This window comes from Aedes albopictus, chromosome 3, assembly GCF_035046485.1.
Source record: "Aedes albopictus strain Foshan chromosome 3, AalbF5, whole genome shotgun sequence".
Lineage (NCBI taxonomy): Eukaryota > Metazoa > Arthropoda > Insecta > Diptera > Culicidae > Aedes > Aedes albopictus.
The window spans coordinates 175,930,444-175,955,686 of NC_085138.1; the positions used below are offsets into that span (position 1 = coordinate 175,930,444).

Genomic DNA, 25,243 nt, shown 5'->3' on the forward strand with positions numbered 1-25,243 from the left:
TGGGATTGAACCATTAGATGCCAACGAGTGCCGACGAGCGACTGCCACCAAAATTCTAATGTTACCTGGTTCAACATAGCCATACAGGTAATAAAAGCAAATCAGGCCAAACATTTCAATAGGTCCTATCTGCATTTGAGAGGCTCTCTTTGTTTACTTTCTCTTTCAATTATTGCAATATAATGGTACACTTTTCAACTATTTTTGCAGTACAAATCACAAGACGATTGTTTTTACCATCGTTCAAATCAGGGAGGCAATCAAAATACAAATAAATAGCTGAGATATTAACGAAAGAGAGAGAAACCAAAGAGAGCCTCTCTTCTGCAGATTGGACCTTTAGACATGTTTGGCCTGAAATAAGAAACGACTCTACCGCAGCTAGAAACTACATCACAAAGAGCGTTCGATTGCTCATATACAAAAGCATGAATCGGAACGACATGCAGAGGTTTTGTCTCAATGGTACGCGGGACAACACTGCACTAGTACACGCAAAACAAGAAAAGCTACCAAAAATTGAGATATGCCTTTTCTATCAATTTATGTATTAAAAACGTACAGAAAATGAGATAAATCATAATCCATTCGTTGTATTAAGATGCGCTACACGATTCCATAGCTTCCATACCACTACACACAAACACCTCCATTCAAACCCGAGAAGTTGAACCGGGTTGCGTCTAAAAATAACTTTCGCTTCGCTGCTGAGCTTCGCGTCCTATTGTCTACATGGAATTTTCCACTTGCAAACAGCAACTAGATGGATGCGGGCTTTTCAGTGCACAATGGGTCTAGAGTCGTATTTACGAAGACAAAAATGTTTCTGCCAAGTTCTGTCATTTCTTTTTTTTTTCATTAATGTGAAATGATTACGGTCAATCAAGTGTGGCTTATCCAAAAATCTGCTGATTAATTATTCTCTATACAATATCAGAATGTTTTACAAAGTTATAGCAAATTTACAAAAATAAAACATTCGATTGATTTGATTGATTTGTCTTTATTCAAGAGACTTTCAGCCCTTGGATAAAACATTCGAATCATTAGAACTTTTCGAAAAGTTTTCAATAAATTGCAACTTTTTTGCCTTTGGTCATATTTTAGTCGAGTCCAACAATACATGAAGACCAACACATTAGTCACAAACTTTCAAAATTTAATTTAATTCGGTTCGCTTAGTCCTTAGGTACAGTAATTTGATAAACGGAAGTCAAAAACTAGATATAGATAGAAGGGCTCTAATTTCGTGTAAAGTTGAATAATCAATCAAGCCCAAATTTGCACGAATTAAATCAAACTCGTTGAGGAACAAGTAATCAAAATTTGAATAGTTTTGGTGGACTTTATAAAAGGATACAACTTGCTAAAAATGTTTTAGGCAATTTTTAAAACTTAGCATGCTTTTGTATATACCACTAGGCGGTGCTAGAGGGCAAGCAAATTTTAAATTTAATATATCTCAGAATTCTGGTCACTTACAAAGTAGGTGTCTTTGACAATGTTGTTTGGTAGGTCAAGGGCTTGCAGATAATGGTCCACTTGTTTCGAAATTTTGCCACAAGGAAGCGCAAGTTACACATTTGCAAAATTATGGAAATGAATGTTTTTTTTTTTTCGTAAAGCAATCAAAAAGCCGTAATTTAGTTTTCTTTGGACATATTGAAGTCAAGTCAAAGGTTTTTCAAAGAGCTATACATTAGTCATAAAAATGCAAAATTTCATTTCATTTGGTTCACTTAATCCAGAGATATAGCAGTTTAACGAAGAACACTCAAATATGAAACATTTTACTAGAGTCGCTCCAACTTCATGTAAAACTATTCAATCGAGCTCAAATTTGTACCATTTATAGCTAATTAGTTGTGCAACTAGCAGATAAAATTTGAGAATTTTCCCTACACATTATAGAAAGTTACAGGTTGCTGAATATATTCGAGATAATAAGTAAAAGATACATGCTTCTACTAATTTGCAACCAACGCCGTCTACTGACAGAATCCTGAACCAATCAGCTAATCAACTGAAACGCCTTAATAAACCAAACAACATTGCCGAAGAAACCAACTTTCTATTTATTTTCTATTATAATAATTAATTTATCGTCAGCGCTACCTAGTGGTGGAATTTTGAATCAAACGGCTTATCACCAGTAAAACCTTGGCTGGCCTAACAACTTTGCCAAGTATAGAGTAAGGTGGGGCAAAAGTTCGACCCTAGTTGAAAATTCAATATTTTTCAAAAAACCAAAGCAGACATAAATAAACGAATACCGTTTGGTGATTTTACCATCCATGAGCTAAAACTTAGCTGAACAAACTTACGCCAAATGTCTTTTCAATTTTATGTTACAATACTTTTTGTATGTGTGTCTCTTATTCGAACTCTTGCCCCACCACTGGGGTAAAAGTTCGAATCTAGTGTTTGTGGAATTTCGCTATCCGTAGCACACTATTAGACACTTTGATAATAGGAATACCTGAACCCAATTAATATTTGATGCTGGAACTGGAATACGCTTTAAAGTTCGATCTGGATTTTACCCAAATCAGGGTTAAATTTACTACACCAAAAATTAGAAGTTTTCCGCTAAATTCAGATAAAACAACTTTTTTTTCAACTCTGATCGAATTTTCTCACTAATTACATCATTTTTAGAGATAATATAGACATTTTGCAGAATTTGAGTTTTTTACCTAAAGTTGCCACATGACTCGAACTCTTGCCCCACAATTCGAACTTTTGCCCCACTATGGGTAAAATATGATTTCCAAATCTTTTTTGCAAAAAGTTATACATGCTAAAGCATCTTCAAAATATACCTAGTTACGCCCCAAAATAAAATATCGAATTCGATTTCATTACAATTCCATTCCATGCGTTAGAAGGACCATCGCATATTACAATTTTTTGATCAAAAACCAACATTTTGTCATAACTTTTCGAAATAGTGATCAATTTTCATAATTTTTGGAGTGAAAGACTCTTTTTCAAAAAGGTTTCGAACAACCTTGACACCCGAAAAATATAATTTGAATTAAGCTCGAAAACTTCAAAAGAAACTCTTGCCCCACTCGAACTTTTGCCCCACTTTACTCTACCGAATATTTAAGTAATCATGGTGCTAAGATGTACGGTATGGAAATTTCACCAGTGCTACGTCTTGCTGTCTGTGACAGATATGTCATACCAGAGACAAACAGACGTAACACTGATGAAATGTTTATACCAAATATCTCATCATCCTGGTTACTTAGAGAGTTGGTGTCTTCGGCAATATTTTTTGTCTTGTCAAGAACTAACAAATGATGAGCCGTTTGATTCAAAATTCCACCACAAGGCAGCGCTAGTGAGCAAACAAATATTATATTCCATATATCTCAGGACTCAGATCACTTAGAAAGTTGATGTCTTCGGCGATGTTGTTAGGCTGGTTACGGCCGCTCAGTTGATTAGCTGATTGGTTCAAGGTTCTGTCAGTAGGCGGCGCTAGTTACGAATTAATTGAAGCATGCAACTTTTATTTATTATTTCAAATATATTCAGTAAGCTGTAACTTTTTCAAAAATGCACCAAATATTTTTCCTGCTATTTGCACAACTAGTAAGCTATAAACGGTACAAATTTGGGCTCGATTAGATAACTTTACATAAAATTGGAGCAACTCTAATAAAGTAGTAGAAAACAAACTTACAGCTTGTTGATTACTTCACGAAAAAATATCAATCATTTGAATGATTTTGCAAATGTGTAACTAGCGCCGCCTAGTGGACCATTAACTGTAAGCCCTTGACTCACTTAACAACGTTGTCGAAGACACCAACTTTCTAAGTGGTGAGAGTCCTGAGATATATGAAATTTAGAATTTGCCGTTTATTGGTGGAGTTTCTAATTAAACGATCCATGGCATCGAAAATAAAGTTATTAGAAAGCAGATTTTTGAATCAGTTTAACCAGACGAACCACTCTAACATAACAATAATAGGGAATAGGGTCAACAAATGAAAATAAACTTTCTAAAACACAATATGTGTCTAAAAACTTAAAGCTGAAGCTTAAACAGTTTTGTCTTCGCAAATACGGCTCTGAACCCATTGTGCAGTGTGGCGGCTGTATCACTTCCATCACCAAGCCACGTTTGTGTTGATGATGATGGCTTTCAGCCTCTTCTCTATTCATGTGCAGTTATAGCCGTACTGGTTAGAGCGCAGCATACTGAGTATCACCATGATAGTGTCTCAGTTCGATTCCCGTCGCCACCCGTATTTGTTTTTAAACATGTATTGGTATTTGATGCCGCCGCTGCTGCCATGATCAGTCTAAAAATAGAACAAATAATGAGAAACCAGTGCGACAGAGCACACGCACACATGCGAAATTTTCCTTTTCCAGATTCTAGGAAGCCAATACAATTTTTGGTATACTGCCACCTACCAATTTTTGTATTTGCAAGGCCCTAATACAATATTTGTATATGTTTCATACCCAATTGTATTAGAATCTGCCAACCTGCACGCAAAAACGGCTACGCTCAAAAATGTGTTTGACCTGCACATTTTTAGTAAACATCCATGCCGCACATGACTGTGTTGGAAACACACATTTTTTAAAAAATTGCTCGTACGCTCACATGAGCATGTATTTTGCAATAATTTCGACATGGCAGCTCACTGGGTTTATAAACCACCTTCAAATACCGAAAAATATTGATATTTTGCAAAATTGTGAGCGTACGAGCAATTTAAAAAAATGTGTGTTTCCAACACAGTCCCTGTGCGGCATGGGCGCTACTCAAAAATGAGCGTTTTTATTTTAGAGAGTCAGGTTGCGTGTACCTACCATGTGCAATGACAGAGAATGAAATTTGGTGACAAGTAAACAATGATGGTAAACAGGTAGAAGTAGCAATTTGAAGATTTATCGGAAGGTAACAATGCAGATTAACCCACACAGTTAAAAAATGTTACATCTCATAACCTGTAGCAAAAGGACTCCGTCATATAGCACACATTTTTCCATCAGTTTATGGATTTACGGCATGGTCTTAGTATAAAGCTTGCGTTCAACAATCCATTCAATAAATTATGTAATGTAAAACTGAGTTAAATGCAGTTGAAATTTATATATATGTACATATATGCCGATTTTGCTCACGTCCTGTGGAATTTTCAGATTTTTTATTGCTGTGCAGAACAGAACAGTAAAAACATATTACATCATATAACCTGTAAAAAAAGCATCCCGCCATATCGCACACATTTTTCCTTCAGTTTTTTTATTTACGGCTCTCAGTATGAAACTTACGTTTAACATTCCATACAAGAAATTGTCTAATGTCAAATTCAGTGAAATTGGGTTTTTAATTAAGAAAAATTCAATGATTTTTTATTTTTAAACAAAAGAGCACCTTTTTCTGAGCCGCTATGATTTTTTTTTTTCAGATTTATAGAATTTTATTTTGGTATCTAAAACCAATTTCAAAGAGATTTTTGAAATCACCTTTTGACAGCTGGGCAACTGCTTGACAGCTCCGCTCAGTACAAAATGCGACGAGGGGTGATTCGACAAATCGCTCCCATACAAATTTCAAAACGATTTTGAAATAGGTTCCCGGGCACCAAAATTGATGAAAATTTGGATTTCGGCTCAGTTTAGCATGCAGATTCAGAATATGGAATTATCTCAACACCACTAAAGAAGCCAATTGAAATATTTAGCTGTGACAAAAATAAATTTAATCTTAATCAGATTTCTATTTAATCTAGGTATTCTAGTCAGGACGGTTTGGATTATATATCGTTAAGAAGACCGAGATGCTTACGATGCACGCTTCAGCAAACAACTAACTTTATTATCTCTGATCGGCTATTTCTAAACGAGTAGTCGTAGGTCACTCATTTCATTACGCTAATAGTGGTCATCACAGTTCTTTCTCCTTAAGATTAAGGACAAGGTATTTGGAGTACATAGCTCATATAGCCGAGGCGGTAAACGCACGGGTATTCAGCATGACCATGCTGAGGGTGACGGGTTCGATTCCCGGTCGGTCCAGGATCTTTTCGTAAAGGAAATTTCCTTGACTTCCTTGGGCATAGAGTATCTTCGTGCCTGCCACACGATATACACATGCAAAATGGTCATTGGCAGAGGAAGCTCTCAGTTAATAACTGTGGAAGTGCTCATAGAACACTAAGCTGAGAAGCAGGCATTGTCCCAGTGAGGATGTTACGCCAAGAAGAGAGAGAGAGAGAGCTCAAAATTTCTAGAGCACCGTTTTTTAGAACCGTTGAACGGATTTGGATGAAAATGCATCACGCTAATTGTTCAGTGGTTGTCAACAGCATGATGCATTTTAATCCAAATCCGTTGAACGGTTCTAAAAAACGGTGCTCTAGAAATTTTGAGCAATGTACTCCAAATACCTTGTCCTTAAACCAAAATACAATAAATTCAGGTCAAATTCAACATTTCTGATAATTCACTTCGAAAGCTTAAATATGATCCGACTGAATAGGATTCAACTTAATAATACAAATAAATAGAATCGCTTTGTTCGATGAGACCTCCTGATTCTTGGACCTTCTCGATGACCAACGATTTCATTTCGAATAATTCCTTGTCGCTGTTCGACTTGTTGTTACATGGAAAAATCAAGTTTTTGGGCATGTTTTGGCAGTTGTTTGAGAAAAGCATCTTAGTACTGGATACTGGATACAATATTATGTTCAAGACATCTTTAGACAACAAAAATATCTACCAAAGTATGTCAAACGTATACTGAATATTGATAATGTTATGACAATTAAAGTGAACGTCTTTTTAATACCTGAAGATACAACATTGAGTCGCTTGCTCCATCTGTAAACCTCAATGTTTTTCACTCAAATTCCTCCTTTCATTTGATTTGAATTTAGTAGAGCATACGAATTTCAATTGCCAACAACAAATATAAACCGCACCCTACCCACCATCTGTTCCTTTGTTTCTTAAGTAGAGTACGATTTAGTGAATTGCAAAGAGCTTTGGAAAATACTGTCAGCATATGTTTTTTTCAGTGAAACTTCTAAGGGACGCGTAGTAGGCACGAAGGTAGTGAAGCAAATTTCCATTACAAGAAGTTTTTGGATCAACCGGGCATCGAACCCGTCACGAATCGGCTATATCGGCTCTGTTTAATGTTAAATGGCATTACTAAAAATTCCATCTCTCAAACTGCATTCACCAAATGCATATCGAGAGATGGATGAATGCTTACCCGGGTAGACGTGAATATCATAATCATATCTTAAAACGATCAAATTTTGATGTCATATCTTAATATGATATTGATGAGATATTCAAAAAGTTGCCAAATATCTGCTCAATATCTTATCGTCAGATCCTAATGAACCAACCACCGAGTTTAAAAATGTCGATTTTTTTTTTTTTTTTTAATGCATACAATCGATATTTGCTTTTCTTTACGATACTAAAAAAGGCACAAAAGTGTTCTCTGATAGGTTTCTCAATCCCAGTTTATAATTATTGTATTTCACTGTGAGTAATCCAGCAGAGGCTTTCTAATTGAGACCAATGACAACATGAGCTGGTCCTCGATGTCGAGTTTGCATTTGTGGTATGAATCCAATGAATGAATCACCGGACAATTTGGGAGCTTTATCGGCCAGCAAAGCAAAATACGACCATTTCGAAAAATGGACCATTTGATTCTAGATTCAACAAAACATACCCTGCAGACGACCAGCTTTTAGAGTTTCAACCAACAAATTGCGAAGTGATTCTGCCTTGGGTATAAGAACAGACGACAGTCGTGACGAGAACGATCTTCTGAACTTTTCCAAAACTTTTCTGGGCGACAGTTCACATTAGGACACGTTCAGTGAAGTACTAGATTTTTAGCTGATTTTTTTATAACTAGAAGGTAAATTCTCCGTTTTTGCAACGAAATTTTGTAAAAAAAAAACGTGGGTATTACGATTCCTTGCCTTATTTATTTCTGCTAGAACAAAACTTTGAAAACTTTGTTGCAAGAAATGGAGAAATGAAGAAAACAATAACAAAGTTACCTAGAATTTTGCTCCAACAGCATTAAATTAAGCAAGGAATCGAGATAGCCACGCTTTTCGTGTCATTTCATTGCAGAAATGGAGAATTTACCTTCTCACCATTCAAAAATTCAGCTCATTACAACAATCTAGTACTTCACTGATTGCGTCCTAATGGTGGAAATTCGTCCTTTTTTAGGCGCAAAATAAACCAAACATGTTTCTACACATGTCGTTTTTAAAGATTGGATCACTAGCTTTGTTAACAATTCAGAGAATAGGCATAAAATGTGAAATCATCTAGAGAAAAGAGCTCTCTTAGTTTAGGAAAATATGCATTCCTATTTGAGCCTTCACTCATTTTTATTTCCCACACTATCGCTTCAGTTTGCAAATTTAGGGTGGAAACTGTTTTAGTATTCTGCAATAGAACATTTATCATTTGTAAATCTGAAAAATACAGCTTAAGATCAAAGTAAGCTCTTCACATTTCCATCTGCAACATCCAGAAAACGAAAGATCTGAAAATTATTGCTCAAGATCAAAATCAGTTCTTTCATACATTCACACAAAAATTGTAAGATCTGAAAACTACTATTCAAGATCAAAATTAGTTCTTTCACACACTCAGCTACAACATGGCGGGACCAAACCAACATAGCTACCATGAGTCGCAAACACCTTGGAAAACGTAGAAGTTGATGCTCTTGTTATCTCATATTTTCAGATATGATTCGTGGTGCAGTGGTAATGTCACTGCTCATAAATCACAAAATCATAAGTTCGATGCTGGTCACGGCCATTTTTATTTTTTTATACATTTTATCCACCTGTAATATCATGTTATGATATTGGTTTGATGCAGTAGCACATCTCCCCAGATATTAGTCTGATCTTATAATATCAAAATGAGATATTATTATGTTTCCCCATACTAATTTTTGATCTAATTTTTGATCTTTTATCTCTTATGTCAAACAAACCAATAGCTAATTATGAACTTGAGTACTTCACTGAGGAATATCAAATGATGATATCGTTTTGATTTTTACTTCTACTCGGGTATTACTTTAGAAAGGCCAATATACCGAACCTAGAAATTGGGCTATGCAAAACTAGTTATTTCATTATTAAAAACTGAGAAACCCACAACAGTCCAACATACCTCCCTGACATATACCTCCTCCAAATGCAATTACAGTTGACTCTCTACATCTCGATATTGAAGGGACCATCGAGATAGGGAGAGATCAAACTCAAGAACCAATTTGTAATGCACACTAGATTGATAAATCGTCCGTAACTACACGGAACTCTAGGAGCACGGAACTGTAAGAGCCGATGCACACGGGCGGCGCGTGCACGCAGCGTGAATCAACGGTCCTGTGGGGCATGCGTTGACATTGCGTGACGCACACGGTGCGGCGCGGTTGCGGTGCGGTAGCGTTGCGTTCTCGTGTGCATCCTCCCATTTGATTGTGTGTAACTCAGGACGCACTTGCGTGCACGCTGCGTTGACGCGCCGCCCGTGTGCATCGGCTCTAAATCAACCCAAATTTAAGTTCTTTTGACGCAATACCGCACCTCCGTGGAATTACTCAAATTTGCGTCAAACAGCGATAGTCGTCACTAGGTAATTCTCGTTTGATCGTTGCAAAAAATTTCACCCAATGCTAAGTTATTTTCACCCAGCGGAGGCCTTATTTGACGCAAATTTGGGTTTAGTCAAAATAACCCTAATTTGGCTTCTTCCACGGAGCCGCACGGATTTGTCGGTGCTTCTCTCTTCATTTTTGACAACATTCGTGTGGGGCGAGGGAGAAACAACCCAATGCTGAATAAAAACTTAAAGCTGTTTAGTCAAATTTGAGTTTTTAAAACTTATTCGCTAGGTTTAAATATTTTTCAGTGTAAGAAAAACCGCCAATAATCAAATGTCACTTCGCCTTCCCAGAATGTTTTGCAACTGAGAAACGAGATCTAGCAACCTGTGTAAACGGAAATATCGACATATGGAGAGACAATCTAGAACAAAATCGAACGAGATCGCATCGAGATAGAGAGATATCGAGAAAAGGAGATATCGACATGTAGAAAGGTAAAATGTATGCAGATTGAAGGGACCGATCAAACCATCGAGATAGGGAGAGATATCGAGATGTAGAACATCGACATTTGGAGAGTCGACTGTAATTTGGATGTAAAAATATAGAACTGATCGGCATTGATCGTGAGGCTATGGAGGAAGCTTTAACTTCTCTGAAGCAGGAAACTGCAAGGATGAGCTCGACCAAAATTAAGTACATGATCGCGAGTAGAAACAGAGGCACGAAAAGTGGTAGTAGAACTGAGATAGGGAACGATGAGTAAGTTCTCGAAGTTGTTGAAGAATATCTGCCTGTTATCACATATCAGTCCTACCTTTGCTAGGTTTCCTATTCAAATGGAGCAGTTTGGCGATTAAAGGCAGATACGTGTATCTTGAAACACTTATGGTATGTGACAATGACGATTCCCATGAAGTGAAAAGTCGTAGTTGTAGCCACACGAACAGGACAGTCAGTGCAATCAGCAGATACAATGGATGATGTCCTAAATGGTTTCCAATAGTGCAAGCTTCTTCCAAAATCCCATCAATTCTCAGATGAAAAACTTCGGCTATTTGCATTAGACCTACCTTTTTCTCCAATAAAGGTCTGCTTAGTTTATGGTAGTTTTGCCAATCTAAGGTTCAGCTGAAAATGTAATGTAAAACAGAAAATATTTACGAGTTTTTCACTCAGCATATCAAAATTTAATCTACATTGGTACTATTTTCCCATTCAGGAAGCCACTAACAAACAGCAGAAAAATAACATAAAACCCCAAGAGTGTCGTCTCTGTTTGTTTGCGAGTGTTGGTGAGCGGAACTGCTGCCGTCCAATGCGACTATTTTTTCCCTTCCGAACAAAACGTCCATCTCAGTTCAGAGCTTTTCGTCCGAGCTGCTAGCTGCTGGTAGTGTGAGCCTGAAACTTTTCCGAGTCGCATGTCTGCTGTGCCGCAATGAGGAGCTGTCTCATTAAAAGGATATAATATCTTTTCTGGAGTGTTGTGGAAAGTTAACTTTTTTTCTTCACTGTGATAACCATCGACGGAGCAGTGCAAGTGCGTGGCTCGATCCGCTAGCTCGCCAGGTTTTCAATTTAGCTATTCTTGGAGATTCAGTGACGACGACGGTGACATTGGAAAGGGATTAAAAGCTGTTTGCAGGGGAAGCTCGAAATCCTTGAAAGGAAAAAAGAGAGACAAAAAGTTTATTCTGTGGCAAAGTGATTTGTGCAGCACTGTCTGTGAAGGAATTTCCACGGGTTTCCACTGCATTGAAGCAGATTGCGATGCAGTATTGGAACATCGATGGAAATCTTGTGAGAAACTAGAGATAGTGTTGAGCAAGTGTTGAAGGCAAAAAAACAATATTGCGGACGAGTAAACCTCAGTATAGCGAAGAAAAAAAGGTAAGCACAGGAGGATCCAGCAAACTGCTGCAGGAAAATCAATGGTGGAAGAGATAAAAACTTGATATTTTTTACTTTCAAAATATCACATGCTAGGAACCTTTACGAAGGTTACCCTAAGCGAAGAAACAGCGAGAAAACGACAATAGTGAGCATTAGAATTGCTGCAAGGACTGCGATACGGAAAAGCGAAGAACTCGTAATTGAAAAGTGAATATCGGCGACAGCTGCAACCGTAGCGTGAGACACGGGAGTGAGGCAAATCAAAAACTCAAATAAAATTAGTACAGTTTTTCTTGCTCGGCGAACTTTGCTCGGAAGGGTGATCCCCGTCTGTAGTAAAGTCAACCCTCCCCTTTAATCTTCCTCCCACCCACTGGCGCCGAAGGGTTGAAAACAGGAAGCAGCGGACGAAGGCTCGTCGCGGGATGTGCGAGAGTTAGAAAAGGACAGGGGAATACTATCTGCCGTTTGCGCTACCTAGTTTTGAAAGCTGTTGTAGAGTGGCAGCGCCTCCAGTAGCAGTTTTGTTATCAGCAGCAGCAGCAGCAGCAGAAATAAAATTCGAAGAGCTTTGAAACGACGTTCTATAAAAAAAACATTTACTGTAGACATCCTCCCTCTCCGTACTGTAGCAACATCGAGAGGTTAGTTGTATAGCGAAATCTCTCGCTGTTTCTCCGGTGTGATCTCACTGAGCACTGTGGTCAGAATCGTAAATTTTCATATTGGGTTGCGAAATTATCATTGAAGATTATTTAATAAAAACTGAAATGAAATTGACAGCTTTTAGCGATATCTTTGACAATCAAGTGTTTGTAAGGTGACACTGGTTCATCATAGCTTTCGTGTAAAATGAGCACAATATGAATTTTCAGAATAATCATTGGTTGGGGCTTCCGAAACACATTGTACTCATTAACTAATTAAATTCATCGTATGACTTCCGTGAGTTTTGGAAGAATATTTTTCAAGACTATTGAAAAAGCTGACTGAATTTGAGTTTAATGAACAATATTGGTGAAAATACCTTAATCTCGCTCATCTCAATACATTTCGAAATGGGTACTTGTGAGATGAAAGTTTACATAGCTTACCATCTTTTGCCATCAAAATCACAAAAATGGAAAATTTTGAGTTGTGCCCCTCTTGCACGAAACCGACACTTTTTTATTTATTTCAATTCATAGTGCATATTTAAGGACAGACTTGTTAGAATCCCGAAATGGCCGCCACAATGGCTGACTTTGGCACCTACTCACGATTTCGAAAGCACTATGTGCTTTCAAGTGCAAATTTAAACAAATTATAATAAACTACTTGTGTAATTTTCAAATTTTGAAAACTTTCGGAAGTATAAAAATTTACAGCTCGTTGATTTTTTTTCTAGATGAATAATAACACGTTCATGCTCATGCAAATTATCAGCAAAGATATCAACTTCCCAGGTAATCAGACTCGGAGATATATAAGATATAAAATTTGCATACTCATTAGCACCACTTACTGGTGAAATATTGATTTCATCGACCCATCAACCAAATGCACCTATATGACAACTTTGCCATCTCTCTTTTAGTAAGCAGGATCCTGAGAACTATAGCATATACATTTTTTATGTTCACTAGCGTCATCTAGTGATGAAATTACGATTCAAACGGACAACTATCTGTAAGTTTTCGATCTTTTAGAAGGTCGGCACGAGAGGTAACTTTTCCTCCATTTGGTCTTTGATCTACCAAACAACTTTGCCGAAGACACCATCTTTCTGAGTAAAGTGGAGCTTCGTGGCCGTTCGGTTAGCGTTACCAAGCGTGTAACCGCACCATGCTATCCACTGGTGAAAGTAATGTATGTCGTGTCCATGGTCTAGTGTTGAGTTCTGTTCAGTCTGTACAGCCTCTGGCTGAAGACAATGTCCCGTGCCTTTTTAATCGGAATCCTGAGCTACATGAGATCAAAAATGTACATGCTCACTAGCGCCTCCTAGTGGTGGCATTTCAAATCAAACTGTCACTCATCTATAAGCCCTTGATATACCAAACATATTTGCCGAAGACACTACCTTTCTAAGTTGTAAGGGTCCAGAGATACATAATATATAATATTTACGTGCTCACTAGCGCCGCCAAGTGATGAAATTTCAAATTAAACTGCGAATCATCCGTAAGTACTTGACCTACCAAACAACTTTGTCGAAGACACCATCTTTCTAAGTTATCAGGTTCCCGAGATACATAGGGTATAGTTTATTTGCTAACCAGCGCCGCCTAGTGGTGGAATTTCCAATTAAACGGTAAATAATCTGTAAGCCGTTGACTTACCAAACAACTTTGCCGAAGACACCATCTTTCTAAGACATCAGGATCCTGAGATATAATATATAACATGAAATTGCTCACTAGCGCCGCCTAGTGGACGTATTACGAATCAACTTTGTCAGCATTAAGTAGCCCATGAAATTTACAACAACTTTGCCAAAGACAGTCCTCCTCTAAACAATCAGGATCCTGAGATATTTCAGAATGTATGGGTGTTGTACAAAGTACAACGCGCGACGGCTCGCGTTACAAAAATTGGCGCGAGTACTGAAAGGTTAAAGACCGCAATTAAATCGCATGTCTCGTCAATCAATTATTGACTATTATCCAACTTGATGATCTTTTACACATCAATGTGTGCAGTGTAAGAAATTCCATACACAATATTCACGACATGTTTTTGAACTTAATGACTTTAAAATGCCTTTGTCATAGAGTTTCAAATGTTCTTCATTTATTGTGTTCAACCGCTCTTTGTTTCCAAGTGTTAAGAAAATTTGGATTTGATCGAAAAATGCATATTTAATAGGTGTAGATTTCACCATATCTGTGCTTAAGATTTGTGCAAAATTCTATTTAAACAAAATGTTATCCTATATATTTTTGCTGCTGTGTTACTATTGTTGCGACACTAACTCCAAAATCCCATATGAATTCAATGGGATACCGCAACATTAGGAACCAAAGTTAAATTTTACCTCAATAATAGTAGTGTGCCATTAGCAGTGTGCCTAATGTTGGTGCAAGCGATCTACTATCGAAAACAAAGATAAATTTTAGTTTTTATATTATCCCGAGCAAATTTCGGTTGAAAACTACCGACTAATATTTTGAAACCCCACATTAGGTGGTACGACCATTTTTTTTTTTTTTTTCAAATACCCGGATAAAGGATTGTGGGGGGGGCCAGGGCCCGAGCAGTTGTGGAGGCCCCTCGTAGGTAAAAATGCGATGAGCAATACAGTTTTATTTGTTTTTGAGCAGTACTTGAACCAAAATTGTTTTTTGTGGCCCCTAAAATGTGGGGGCCCGGGGCCCTTGCCAACACTCATTCTGAAAATTCACAATTTTTCAGTTGTGTCCCTATTGCAGGAAACCGACGACATGGTCAAATCTCAACCGTTACGTAGTTATTGAACTTTCCATGTTTTTGACTATTATTGCCTTAACTGGCTATAACTTGAAAATGGTCAAACTTATGGGAGATTTTTTACCCTAATTCGAAAGATTATTAAAGTTTCTATCAAATTGCATCTTTGAATCGATTGGTTTAGTTAAATAACTAAGTTTTCTGAAGTAAATAGCTCAAAAATAGTGTGTTTCAATTTGATTTTGACAATTATCTTTGAAAAATGCGTAATAAGTTAAAATTATTTCTTAGACAAAGTTGTGGCCCCTGTTCCACTCTACAATTCGTTCTTTAACATCAAACTTCTACCTCTTATAATTTTCTTGCAATTTCGATTTAAACATCGTATTGCAGATCATAAATTTGCAACTGTACAAGTAAGCAGTTTTTTGTGCACTGTGTCGCTGGATCTGACGCACGTTAAAATCGAAATTGCAAGAAAACGATAAGAGCTAGAAGTTTGGTGTCAAAGAACAAAATGTAGTAGGGGCCACAATTTTGCCTAAAAAAGAATTTTAACTTATTACGCATGTTTCAAAGATAATTGACAAAAATAAATTAAAGTTTTTTTGAGCTATTTGTTCTAGAAAACTTAGTTATTTAACTAAACCAACCGATTCAAAGATGCCATTTGATAGAAAATTCAATAATCTTTCGAATAAGGGTAAAAAACTGCGATAAGTTTGACCATTCCAAAGTTATAGCCAGTTAAGGCAATAATAGTCAAAAACATGGAAACGTAACGGTTGAGATTTGACCATATGCATAGGCGCTGATGCCCAAACGGTTCCAGACCCTATTTTGCTTATCTTCTTAGATAAACGACTTAAAAAGCTTCAACCCATTCTAATCACATCAAAGGGATAAGACTGGGTCAATTTTAAATCGTTTGTATATTTAGCAAAACAACATTTTATAAGATACTTTCGTATTTAACTGTCATTTCTTCAAGTAGTCTGTCCTACCTTTATTTGCTTTTTTGTTTTTGTTTTGTTTTGAATCCATTTTTGAAAAACTTCTACACCTAACGACGGTATTCTAAAAATCTGTATATTCATATAGTTTTGATTTGTTAAAAATGTTGTAAAGATAGACGAGAACTCTCCTGGAATTTGCAAGAACCTTCATTCAGAGTTCAGTCTTATCTCTTTCAAGAGATTAACCGTTATGTGTCCAACAATTTTTTGTTTTTGCTTTTTTCTACATCGTTAATAGAAACATGCTGCAGAATAATGTAAAGTTCAATTTTTTTACATCTACATTCAACTGAAATTCAAATTCATGTTCTTTCAATGAAACCTCAAAAAAATCTTCCAGATTTCTTCATTTTTAAGATACATGGTCTAGATGCTAGATCTAATGTAAACATTAAAAAGCTTTTTTCGAAGTATCATAGAAAAATATCTAAGGCTGATACAAATTTAATTTTGACTTGTTCATCCCCCCCCCATCAAAAATGTTTGGCTGGATTTTGCATTTTGAGGGGGCAGAAGATAAATAGTTATCAAATTGCCGGTTCTTGCTAAAAAGTCTTTATCAAATCCGATGAATTTTTAATTCTTTCAGATTAAATGCTTCATTTTTTTCCCTTCACCTCTACCAGTCACAGATTGGGTAAAAAAGTGAAATAAATATTTGTAATAGCCTAAGTTAAATATAAATATTTGGTTATTTTAGTATATAAACAGTATCTCTTGTTTATGTTAAAAAAAATGATGCTTTTTAATGCAGTATCAATAAAGTTTGAGATGATTTTAGTCACAGCAGTCAAAAACAAATTCGTTCACATATCGTCCCCTTAATGCTAGAACTAGGTAACTCAAAAATCAAGGATTCGAGAAAAACGAGTTTGAAAATTTCACATTTTTTCATGCAATTGTTCCAAAGGTATGAAACCTTAAAATAGCACTTTTTTGGCTTTGAATGCTAATTTAGCTTCTACTCTTTCTGTTATAAGAAAAAGTTGTGAACTATTAAAGCAAACATGTTGTAGAATCAGGGAAAATTTGAAAATATAAGTATGAAATAACTCAATGAGATATTGGTGAAAAGTTCTCGTTTTAGATGCATACGTTACACTAATAAATGTTCTGAAAGTTATGTCATTGATTTTGCCGGAAATTTTGTTAAGGTAATATACTCAAGATCACAAAACAACATTTTAACGATTTACCAATAGTTGATTCACCAATAGTTGATTCACAAATCTCAGAAGAAATACAGGGGATAGACAAAATGATAGGGACAGGCATAATTTTCACTTTTCAAAAAATGTTCAACTATGTGTAACTTTTCGAAAAGTGCATCAAATATTCTCAAATTTTTACTGTAAGTTCATCAACTAGTTGTGCTTCAGTGGTCCAAATTTGGAAAAGATTGAACCATTCTTCACGTAGTTATAAATATTCTTTAAAAAGGTAAAATTATCCGATAGCCAACTTTGAGCTGTAATATCTCCGAATTCAATGAACCGATTGCAATGAAATTCTGAGCATTCATGACCTATATAATGAACTCTGGAAAACATTTGACTTAGCTTGAAATTTTTGACAAGAAAAAAAGTTATAGCGATTTAATTTTTTTCATGATTTTTTAGTAAATTGGTCTATTTTCAATATGCATTCCATTATTTTTTCAATTTTTTTTCGGCTATGTTGTTACTTTCCACCAAAACACATTTATATATAAGTCAACCAGAGGGAAATTTAATGAACTATAATTTGCATCTTGAATTTTGAAACGATGTTGATGTTTTGGATAATTTGGTGTTTTATTAGAATAATAAACTAATCGTTATAATTTTCTTCCGTGTTCAGAATTTCAAGATAAGTCAATGGTTTTCGATAGCTCATTATATAAGTCATGAATGGTCAAAATTGCATTGCATTCGGTTCATTGAATCCGAAGATACAGAAGATGGCCAAAATGTTTGGGATAGGCAACTTTTTTTCTCCCACAAAAAAAATCAACATGCTGTAACTTTTCATAGAGTGCATAAAAAAATCTCAAATTTTGACTGTTTGTCAACCTATTATATGTGCATCATTGGTACAAATTTGGGCGCGATTGATTAATATTTCGCGAAGTTAGAACCGTTCGGGTAAAACACTATTTTTTTGACAACTCATTTTTGAACTGTCATATCTCGGAAACCAGTGAACCGAATTGAATAAATTTTTTAACATTTATCATATATTGATACTTAATACGACGTTATAAAATGTTATATTTTCTCACGGCGAATTAAGTTATACCGGGTTGAAATTTTTACCCATACAGAGGAAAATAAGTCAAATTTACAATACCACACAAAAATTATTAAATGTGTTCTTCCTTCAATCTAAATAGGCTCTAATATATCTTATTAGAGATAATTTGAGAACAGAAGTGGAAAATCTTTGGATATCAACACTAAAATTTATTGACATTGATGTGAAAAAATTACATTTTTTCGAGAAAAATCCAAAATGTGTCAATCCATGATAACTTTTTTTAATGTTTAAAAAGTACCTATGTTTTGATAGTTTGTGAAGCATTTACATATTGTTAGTGTACGTTCAAAATTTCATTCAATTCGGTTCACTGGTTTCCGAGATATGACAGCTCAAAAATGAGTTGTCTGAAAAATAGTGTTTTACCCTAACGGTTCTAACTTTGCGAAAGATTTATCAATCGAGCCCAAATTTGTACCAATGACGCACATATAATAGGTTGACAAACAGTCAAAATTTGAGATTTTTTGATGCGCTCTATAAAAAGTTATAGCATGTTGAACTTTTTTGCGAGAGAAAAAAAGTTGCCTATCCCAAACATTTTGGCCATCCCCTGTACAACAGCTCAAAGTTGGCTATCGGATACTTTTACCTTTTTCAAAAATCTTTATACGACCTTTTTCAACCACTGAAACACAACTAGTTGATGAACTTACAATAAAAATTTTAGAATATTTGATGCACTTTTTGAAACGTTACAGCTAGTTGAACATTTTATGAAAAGTGAAAATTTTGCCTGTCCCGATCATCTATCCCCTGTACATACTACCAAAAAATCCAAGAAAAGCCAAAAAAATCCTACACGTAATTTACCACAATTTCTACCAGGAAACAATTTGACAAATGCATCTTATTTAATCATTGAAGGATTCCACCTGAAATTGTTTCAGTAGTTCATGAAATTCCTTTGAAACTCTTTGATGGATCCGAAACCCAACAACCATTTTTGCTGTATAAGAGTAGAACAAACCACTCTTAAGCCCTCGAAGCTCGTGAATGCGGCCCGCAGAGTACTTTAGAAAAAGCTGCTGATTGTTGAAAATAATGATTTTGTTTGTGACTCGAAATAAGCTAGGGAACGATAATTTCTAAATATTAGTTTTATCTGTAGTTTATTACTTATTTTGAATTCTTCAAGGCAAGTACCGAATGATACGCTTCCTAAAGAAAAACAAAATCAACTTGACGTAAAATTACAAATGGATGAAAATGTTGAAGTTCAACACGTTCAATGGTTAAACTAAGATTTTTTTAGGAATAAGTTTGAAAGGCGAGAAATTATTGTCGAGAGTACCCGAAAATCTTTATTTTCCAATTATAAATTTATCTGGGTAAAAGGATTAGAACATTTGATAGTTCATTTTGGTTTCATTTTACTGGAATGATGGTTTTATTCTGCGACCCACGGTTTAAGCAAAAAAAAAACCTTAATTTGGCACACGGAATGCTTGAACCTGAGCACCACTGCCTTAAGGTGAAACTGGACGTATTTCCTCATTTTTTGGTTTCGGATTTTTTTTTATCAAATATCGAAGCAATATTTTCAAAATCGGTTTTTGTACATATGGTGAGTATGGATCAAGGTATCTCCTGAATGTTTTTCTGGTGGAAAATGTTTATCGTTTTTGCAGAAACCATTTGAGGCAAAATTTTACAAAAAAAAATGGTTTCTTAAAAAAATAGAAAACATTTTCCACCACGCAAAAAAATCTGAAAAAATCTGAGCATTTTAGCCAGATCGCTCTCCTCTTAAAAGTCTACGTCGTGCTCACCAACATCAACCTTCTATGTTTTTTTTTTGTTGGGATTTGAACCACTGTGACCATTATTGTGATCTATTGTGGGTATACCCCTGTCTAATTTTGCATTCATACAGATGACGAGTCACCATTTAGGGTAACCGCCGTTAAAACCTTCTATGTTACTATACCTTACCTGTATACCTATACCTATACATATAGGGTGTCCCAGAAAGTATGGGCACAACTTTGTAGCTCTGCCATTTGGGAATGGATGCATAAACAAACTTTATTTCCACACATATCCTGCCTTAATATATTAACATCAAATGACCATCATTGAAATTTGCATTTAACACTTTGTTTGAAAGCGGTAGAACATTCCCTAGAAGACCTTTTAAAGCTTCTGCACAAATTGCTGCATTTTTCAATAACATCGCTTAATAAATTGCTTCCTACGCATGAAATTATGCTCGATAAAAATTTCCATAAATATTTTCGTGTATTTCCATACGCGAATCTATTATACAATGCTTAGTTTGAATTGAAATCATATACTTTTGAATCTGAAAAATGAATTTAAATACCAAAATCGATATTTTTGAAAACCCCGTTTTTCTAATAGATGAATACAAGCTTCTGAATATATACCACAACATGCAGAAAATTACATTTAAATTTCACTATAAGTAAAATAAATGCTCCAGCTTTATAAAGTGCAGATTGAATCATTTCTATTCTCGTTAAAACATGTTTAAAAACTCGAATGTCTGTGAGCATGTCTTATCCAGAAATAGAAAAGGCGAATTTTCCAGTTTTCTCAAAATTCTGAAATACCCGTACACACAGGAAAAACATATTTTGATAAAAAAAATTTCAATCAACCATCTGAGGAAACATGTTTACGAGTATATCATGTGAAAAAAAATCGAGAAAATGTTTCGAATTTGGATATTTGGCCAAATATAAAAGTTGTTGTTTGTTAAGAAAATAATTGTATTTTCGCTATACAGGGTTGTGCCCATACTTTCTGGGACATCCTATACCTCTATATACCTAATAAGGTGCCAAACATAAGGGTTTACGACATTGTTTGAGTGATCTCACCAAATATGCCACAGAATGAAATTCCGCGAAATAACACGGAATTCACCGAAGGCATTTTCTTTTATTTTGAATTTCGTTTGTTTGCATCAAATTTATAAGAATTTCCTACCAAAAAAATGAATTCCAGACATTATACTACTTGTTTTTTTTCGATTGTTCATCTATTTCAAAAACAATTTCATAAAAGCATACCATGTCACAGGCACGAAGAGATTCAATATCCGGCCATCAATTGAATGATTTCGCTAAATAGTTGTGCATCACCACTGATTATTATGATTCCGTCGCCCCCCCCCCCCCCTTCAAAAAGTTTTGGCTGGATTTTGCATTTTGAGGGGGCAGATAAAAAAAAATATTTATCAGAATATCGCGACTTGCCAAAAATTCTTTACCAATCCGATGAGTTTTTAATATTTTTCAGATTAAATGCTTCATTATTTTTATTCACCCCTTGACCAGCCAAAGAGTGGTGGGACAAAACGTGAAATAAATATTTGTAACGGCCTTATCAAAAATTTAAAAGTAAGAATCAAAGTTATAAAATAACTATTCTCATAGGACCAATTATATACAACAAAATTCCTGACATCAAAGCTGCTCCAACGTTATTCATATTCAAACGCAAACTAAAGTTATGCATTCTGAATAACCCTAGATATAGTATGTGAACTAGTAAGAATTGTTTTTTAATTATTCAAATACTCTAAGATAGATATTGAACAAACCTTTAAAGGAACATTAGTTCAGTTCAAACCATTGTATTTTTCATTATAAATAATTTAAATGAAATAAAAAAAAACTATTAGCGCGATAAGCAAATGCAATTCGTTTATACAATAAGCCCATGGTATAAATAATAACACTGGTAAAAATCCGGAACCCGAAACAGACAACATGCATCATTATTTGGCAATAAATGTATGTTACTTCACATACATCATAAAAATCGCCAAACAATGATAAACTGTGGCTGGTAATTCTCATAAACTTTAGAACCATGACGAAAATTTAGGAAACTAGTCCTATCGTTTGTGATTTTGATTCCATCGGCAAATCTAGTAATAACTAGTAATACCATGATAAGAATTTATTTATGAAATTGTTACTTGCCATTTATGATTTTGGTTTCATGGGCAAAAATGTGGAAACCAGTTTTATTGAAATGTAAACTTTTTGGGTACGTGAAACTAAAATAAAAAAACTCCCGATCAAAAGGGTCACCCCCTCAAAAACATGCCATTTTTAGGACCATATCTCCGTCAATTTGCGTCCGATATCAATGCTTTAGGTCACATTCAAAATATAATAAGTCAAAGTAACCTTGAACATGATTTTGGTGAAATTTTTACAAACATATTTGTATGAAAACTTATTCCAAAGTTGCCAAATTTCCTTAAAAATGAAAATAAACTTACGGTAGTGTCGCTGGAAATTGCGTCGACCAAATTTTAAGATGAGAGTAGTAATAAAACCTCTTTTGCATTTGCTTTCAACTGCTTTTTATCGAACTTAGCTAAAACATCAAGAAAAAAAAGTTATAGGGTAAGAAATCAAGCTTTGAACTAGTCAAATTGTAATCTTAATTTGAACCATTTCAAAATTCATTAAAACGACGTACTTTTCAGGCAAATATTGTCCCGAAAAAGATGTTAAACAGCTTTCCCTAATATAACCTGATAACATGGACTTTAAAAGCATTGAAAAAAGCGTTTTTGTCATGGAAAACAGGCAATTGAAAAATCACTGTGATTTCACCCATTTCCCCCAAGAGAAAGCACATTTTCGGTGCACTCGTACAGCTCATGCATTGTATCACACGCAATATGTGAACACATCAAATGAAAGCTTATTTATCGTAGAATCGACCAACCGAATAAAATTCCGCATTATTTCTCATAAAATTATCAAATTTAAGTGATTCTTACTTGGAGAATGTTATCTTAAGTTGAACCATTTGTAATCTAAATTTGAACTAGTAAACGTGGGTGAGCTTCTAGTGTTGGCCTGTAGATTGCGCTAGTGGTTGCTTTGTTTACTCTTGGGGAATGGAAAAATCTAAATTTAGTTTCATAATTCCTAAAGAATTTCGAACATTCTGAGTTGAGATTCCACTGCCTAATGAAAAATAGGTATGAGAATTAGCAGATTCGTGTGATTTTTCATTGTTTTGCATGGAATTGGCTGTTTTGTGAGTTGCTCGAGCTGCTGCCGCCAGTAGTTCAAATTAAGATTAAAATTGGTTCAAATTATGATTACGATGGTTCAAATTAAGATTAAAATCATTGTTGATGAAAAATCGAATATTTGAATGAAATTCGATGCAAATACAAACTTTTTACCATTTAACAGAAAGCTTATACCCGTGGCTTTCATGTACATACGATTTTGCCGTAGTAAATTATTTCCATGTGGGAGAAAAAATCACTTAAAATTTGCACTGCTTCAGAAAGCCGCAATTTGGTTCAAATTTTGATTACCTACCCTATTAAGTAAATTAACTCTTGATGTCATCGACCAAAAGTTTGGGGTCACCCCTTAAAATGATGTCATCGGCCAAAAGTTTGGGGTCACTATCGTAAAACATGGGAATGTGATTTGTTGATAACTTTGTCATCTTTAATTCAATTTTAATTCTTCTTGGCTAATTTGAAACATAATGAATGGTACTTACTGCATGGACATTGAACCACAAATATTTGTTAAAATTTACATACTAAAACTCAACGTTAAATTGCCTCATTTTTTGAAATGTGGAGAAATGTGTTAACTTTACATAATATTTTTATATATAAAAGTCGTAAACTATGTTAAATTGAAAACATCAAACGTAAATTTAGTTAATTATCTTTGAAATGAGCCATAAAGAGTTAAAATTGAACTCTAAATGCCGAAGGTATCACCAAATCACTTTTCCTTGTTTTACGATAGTGACCCCAAACTTTTGGCCGATGACATCAAGAGTTAATTTACTTAATAACTTTTCTTTCTAGATTTTTTAGCTAAGTTCGGTTAAAAGCAGTTGAAAGCTAATAGAAAACAGGTTATATTACCGCTCTTACCTTAAAATTTGATCGACCCAATTTCCAGCGACACTGCCGTAAGTTTATTTTCATTTTTAAGAAAATTTGGCAACTTTGGGTTAAGTTTACATACAAATATTTTTGTAAAAGTTTTACCCAAATCATGTTTAAAGTTACTTCGACTTATTATCTTTTGAATGAGACCTAAAGTTTTGAAATCGGACGCAATTTGGTTGAGATATGGGCCTAAGAAAATGACATGTTTTTGAGGGAGCGACCCCAAACTTTTAATCGGGAGTGTATGTACTCTAACCGCTTCTAATTCCACTTTTTTTAGTTTTTAACTCCGGAAACTCAATTTATGTTGAATGGTACAGAAGGAATTATGATTCACAAATTTGTGATTTGAAATAGGCGCCGTCATAGTAGATGAAGTAAAAATATATTTTATGGGAAGTATCAATAATGAATAAAAAACAAAAGCCTTTGCTTCAAAATACTGTTAGAAAAATAATAAGATTTGAGTTAGATAATTACACTTTTGAAAATTTATAGAATTCTTTGTCTTGCCATGAAACACAGCGCACAGCCATTCGGATTCGGTAAAAAAAATAACAAATGCCATCACTGGTTTAAAAAAACTCCCGTTTGTTTGGTAGCATGTTGTAAAGTCGCTGTTTTATAATTTTATGACTTAGTAGCATGATTTCATGACTCAGCAGCATGGTATCATGAATCAATGTCACGGTATTTGATAAATGTAAACAAGAAAAGGATCGCCGTACCGTCTTTGGCAACCATGACTTTTTCTATGGAAAGGGTAAGAAACATTTATGATAATCGTCGTTATCGTCATGATATCATAAAGTGACGTATTTTATGGTCTTTTGACTTCTTCGTTATGATTTCGGAAATTAATTTTTCCCGTGAAAATGTGTAAATATCGAGTTTGGCCCCAATTCACAAATTTTCAATTTGTAAACCCAAGGAAACAGTCGAATAATCGCTTTCCAATGCTGAAATTTCATGCTTTCGACCACAGTGCCAATGCTTGAATGCTACACTCGTCGTGTGGAACTGTTTCACTGTGGGGTAGCATGCAGCAGTCAGTCA

The 25,243-nt window shown here is 35.1% G+C and overlaps 1 protein-coding gene across 2 annotated transcripts in view; it reads left to right on the forward strand.

Moving 5' to 3' along the window:
- Nucleotides 1–10,999: 10,999 nt before the first annotated feature.
- LOC109403733 (acetylcholinesterase) overlaps nt 11,000–25,243 on the forward strand; it is a 104,532-nt gene continuing 90,288 nt past the window's right edge. For both annotated transcript variants that reach the window (XM_029862673.2, XM_029862677.2), the window contains exon 1: nt 11,000–12,189. The gene's annotated coding sequence lies outside the window, so the exon portion shown is untranslated. The remainder of the gene's footprint in view (nt 12,190–25,243) is intronic.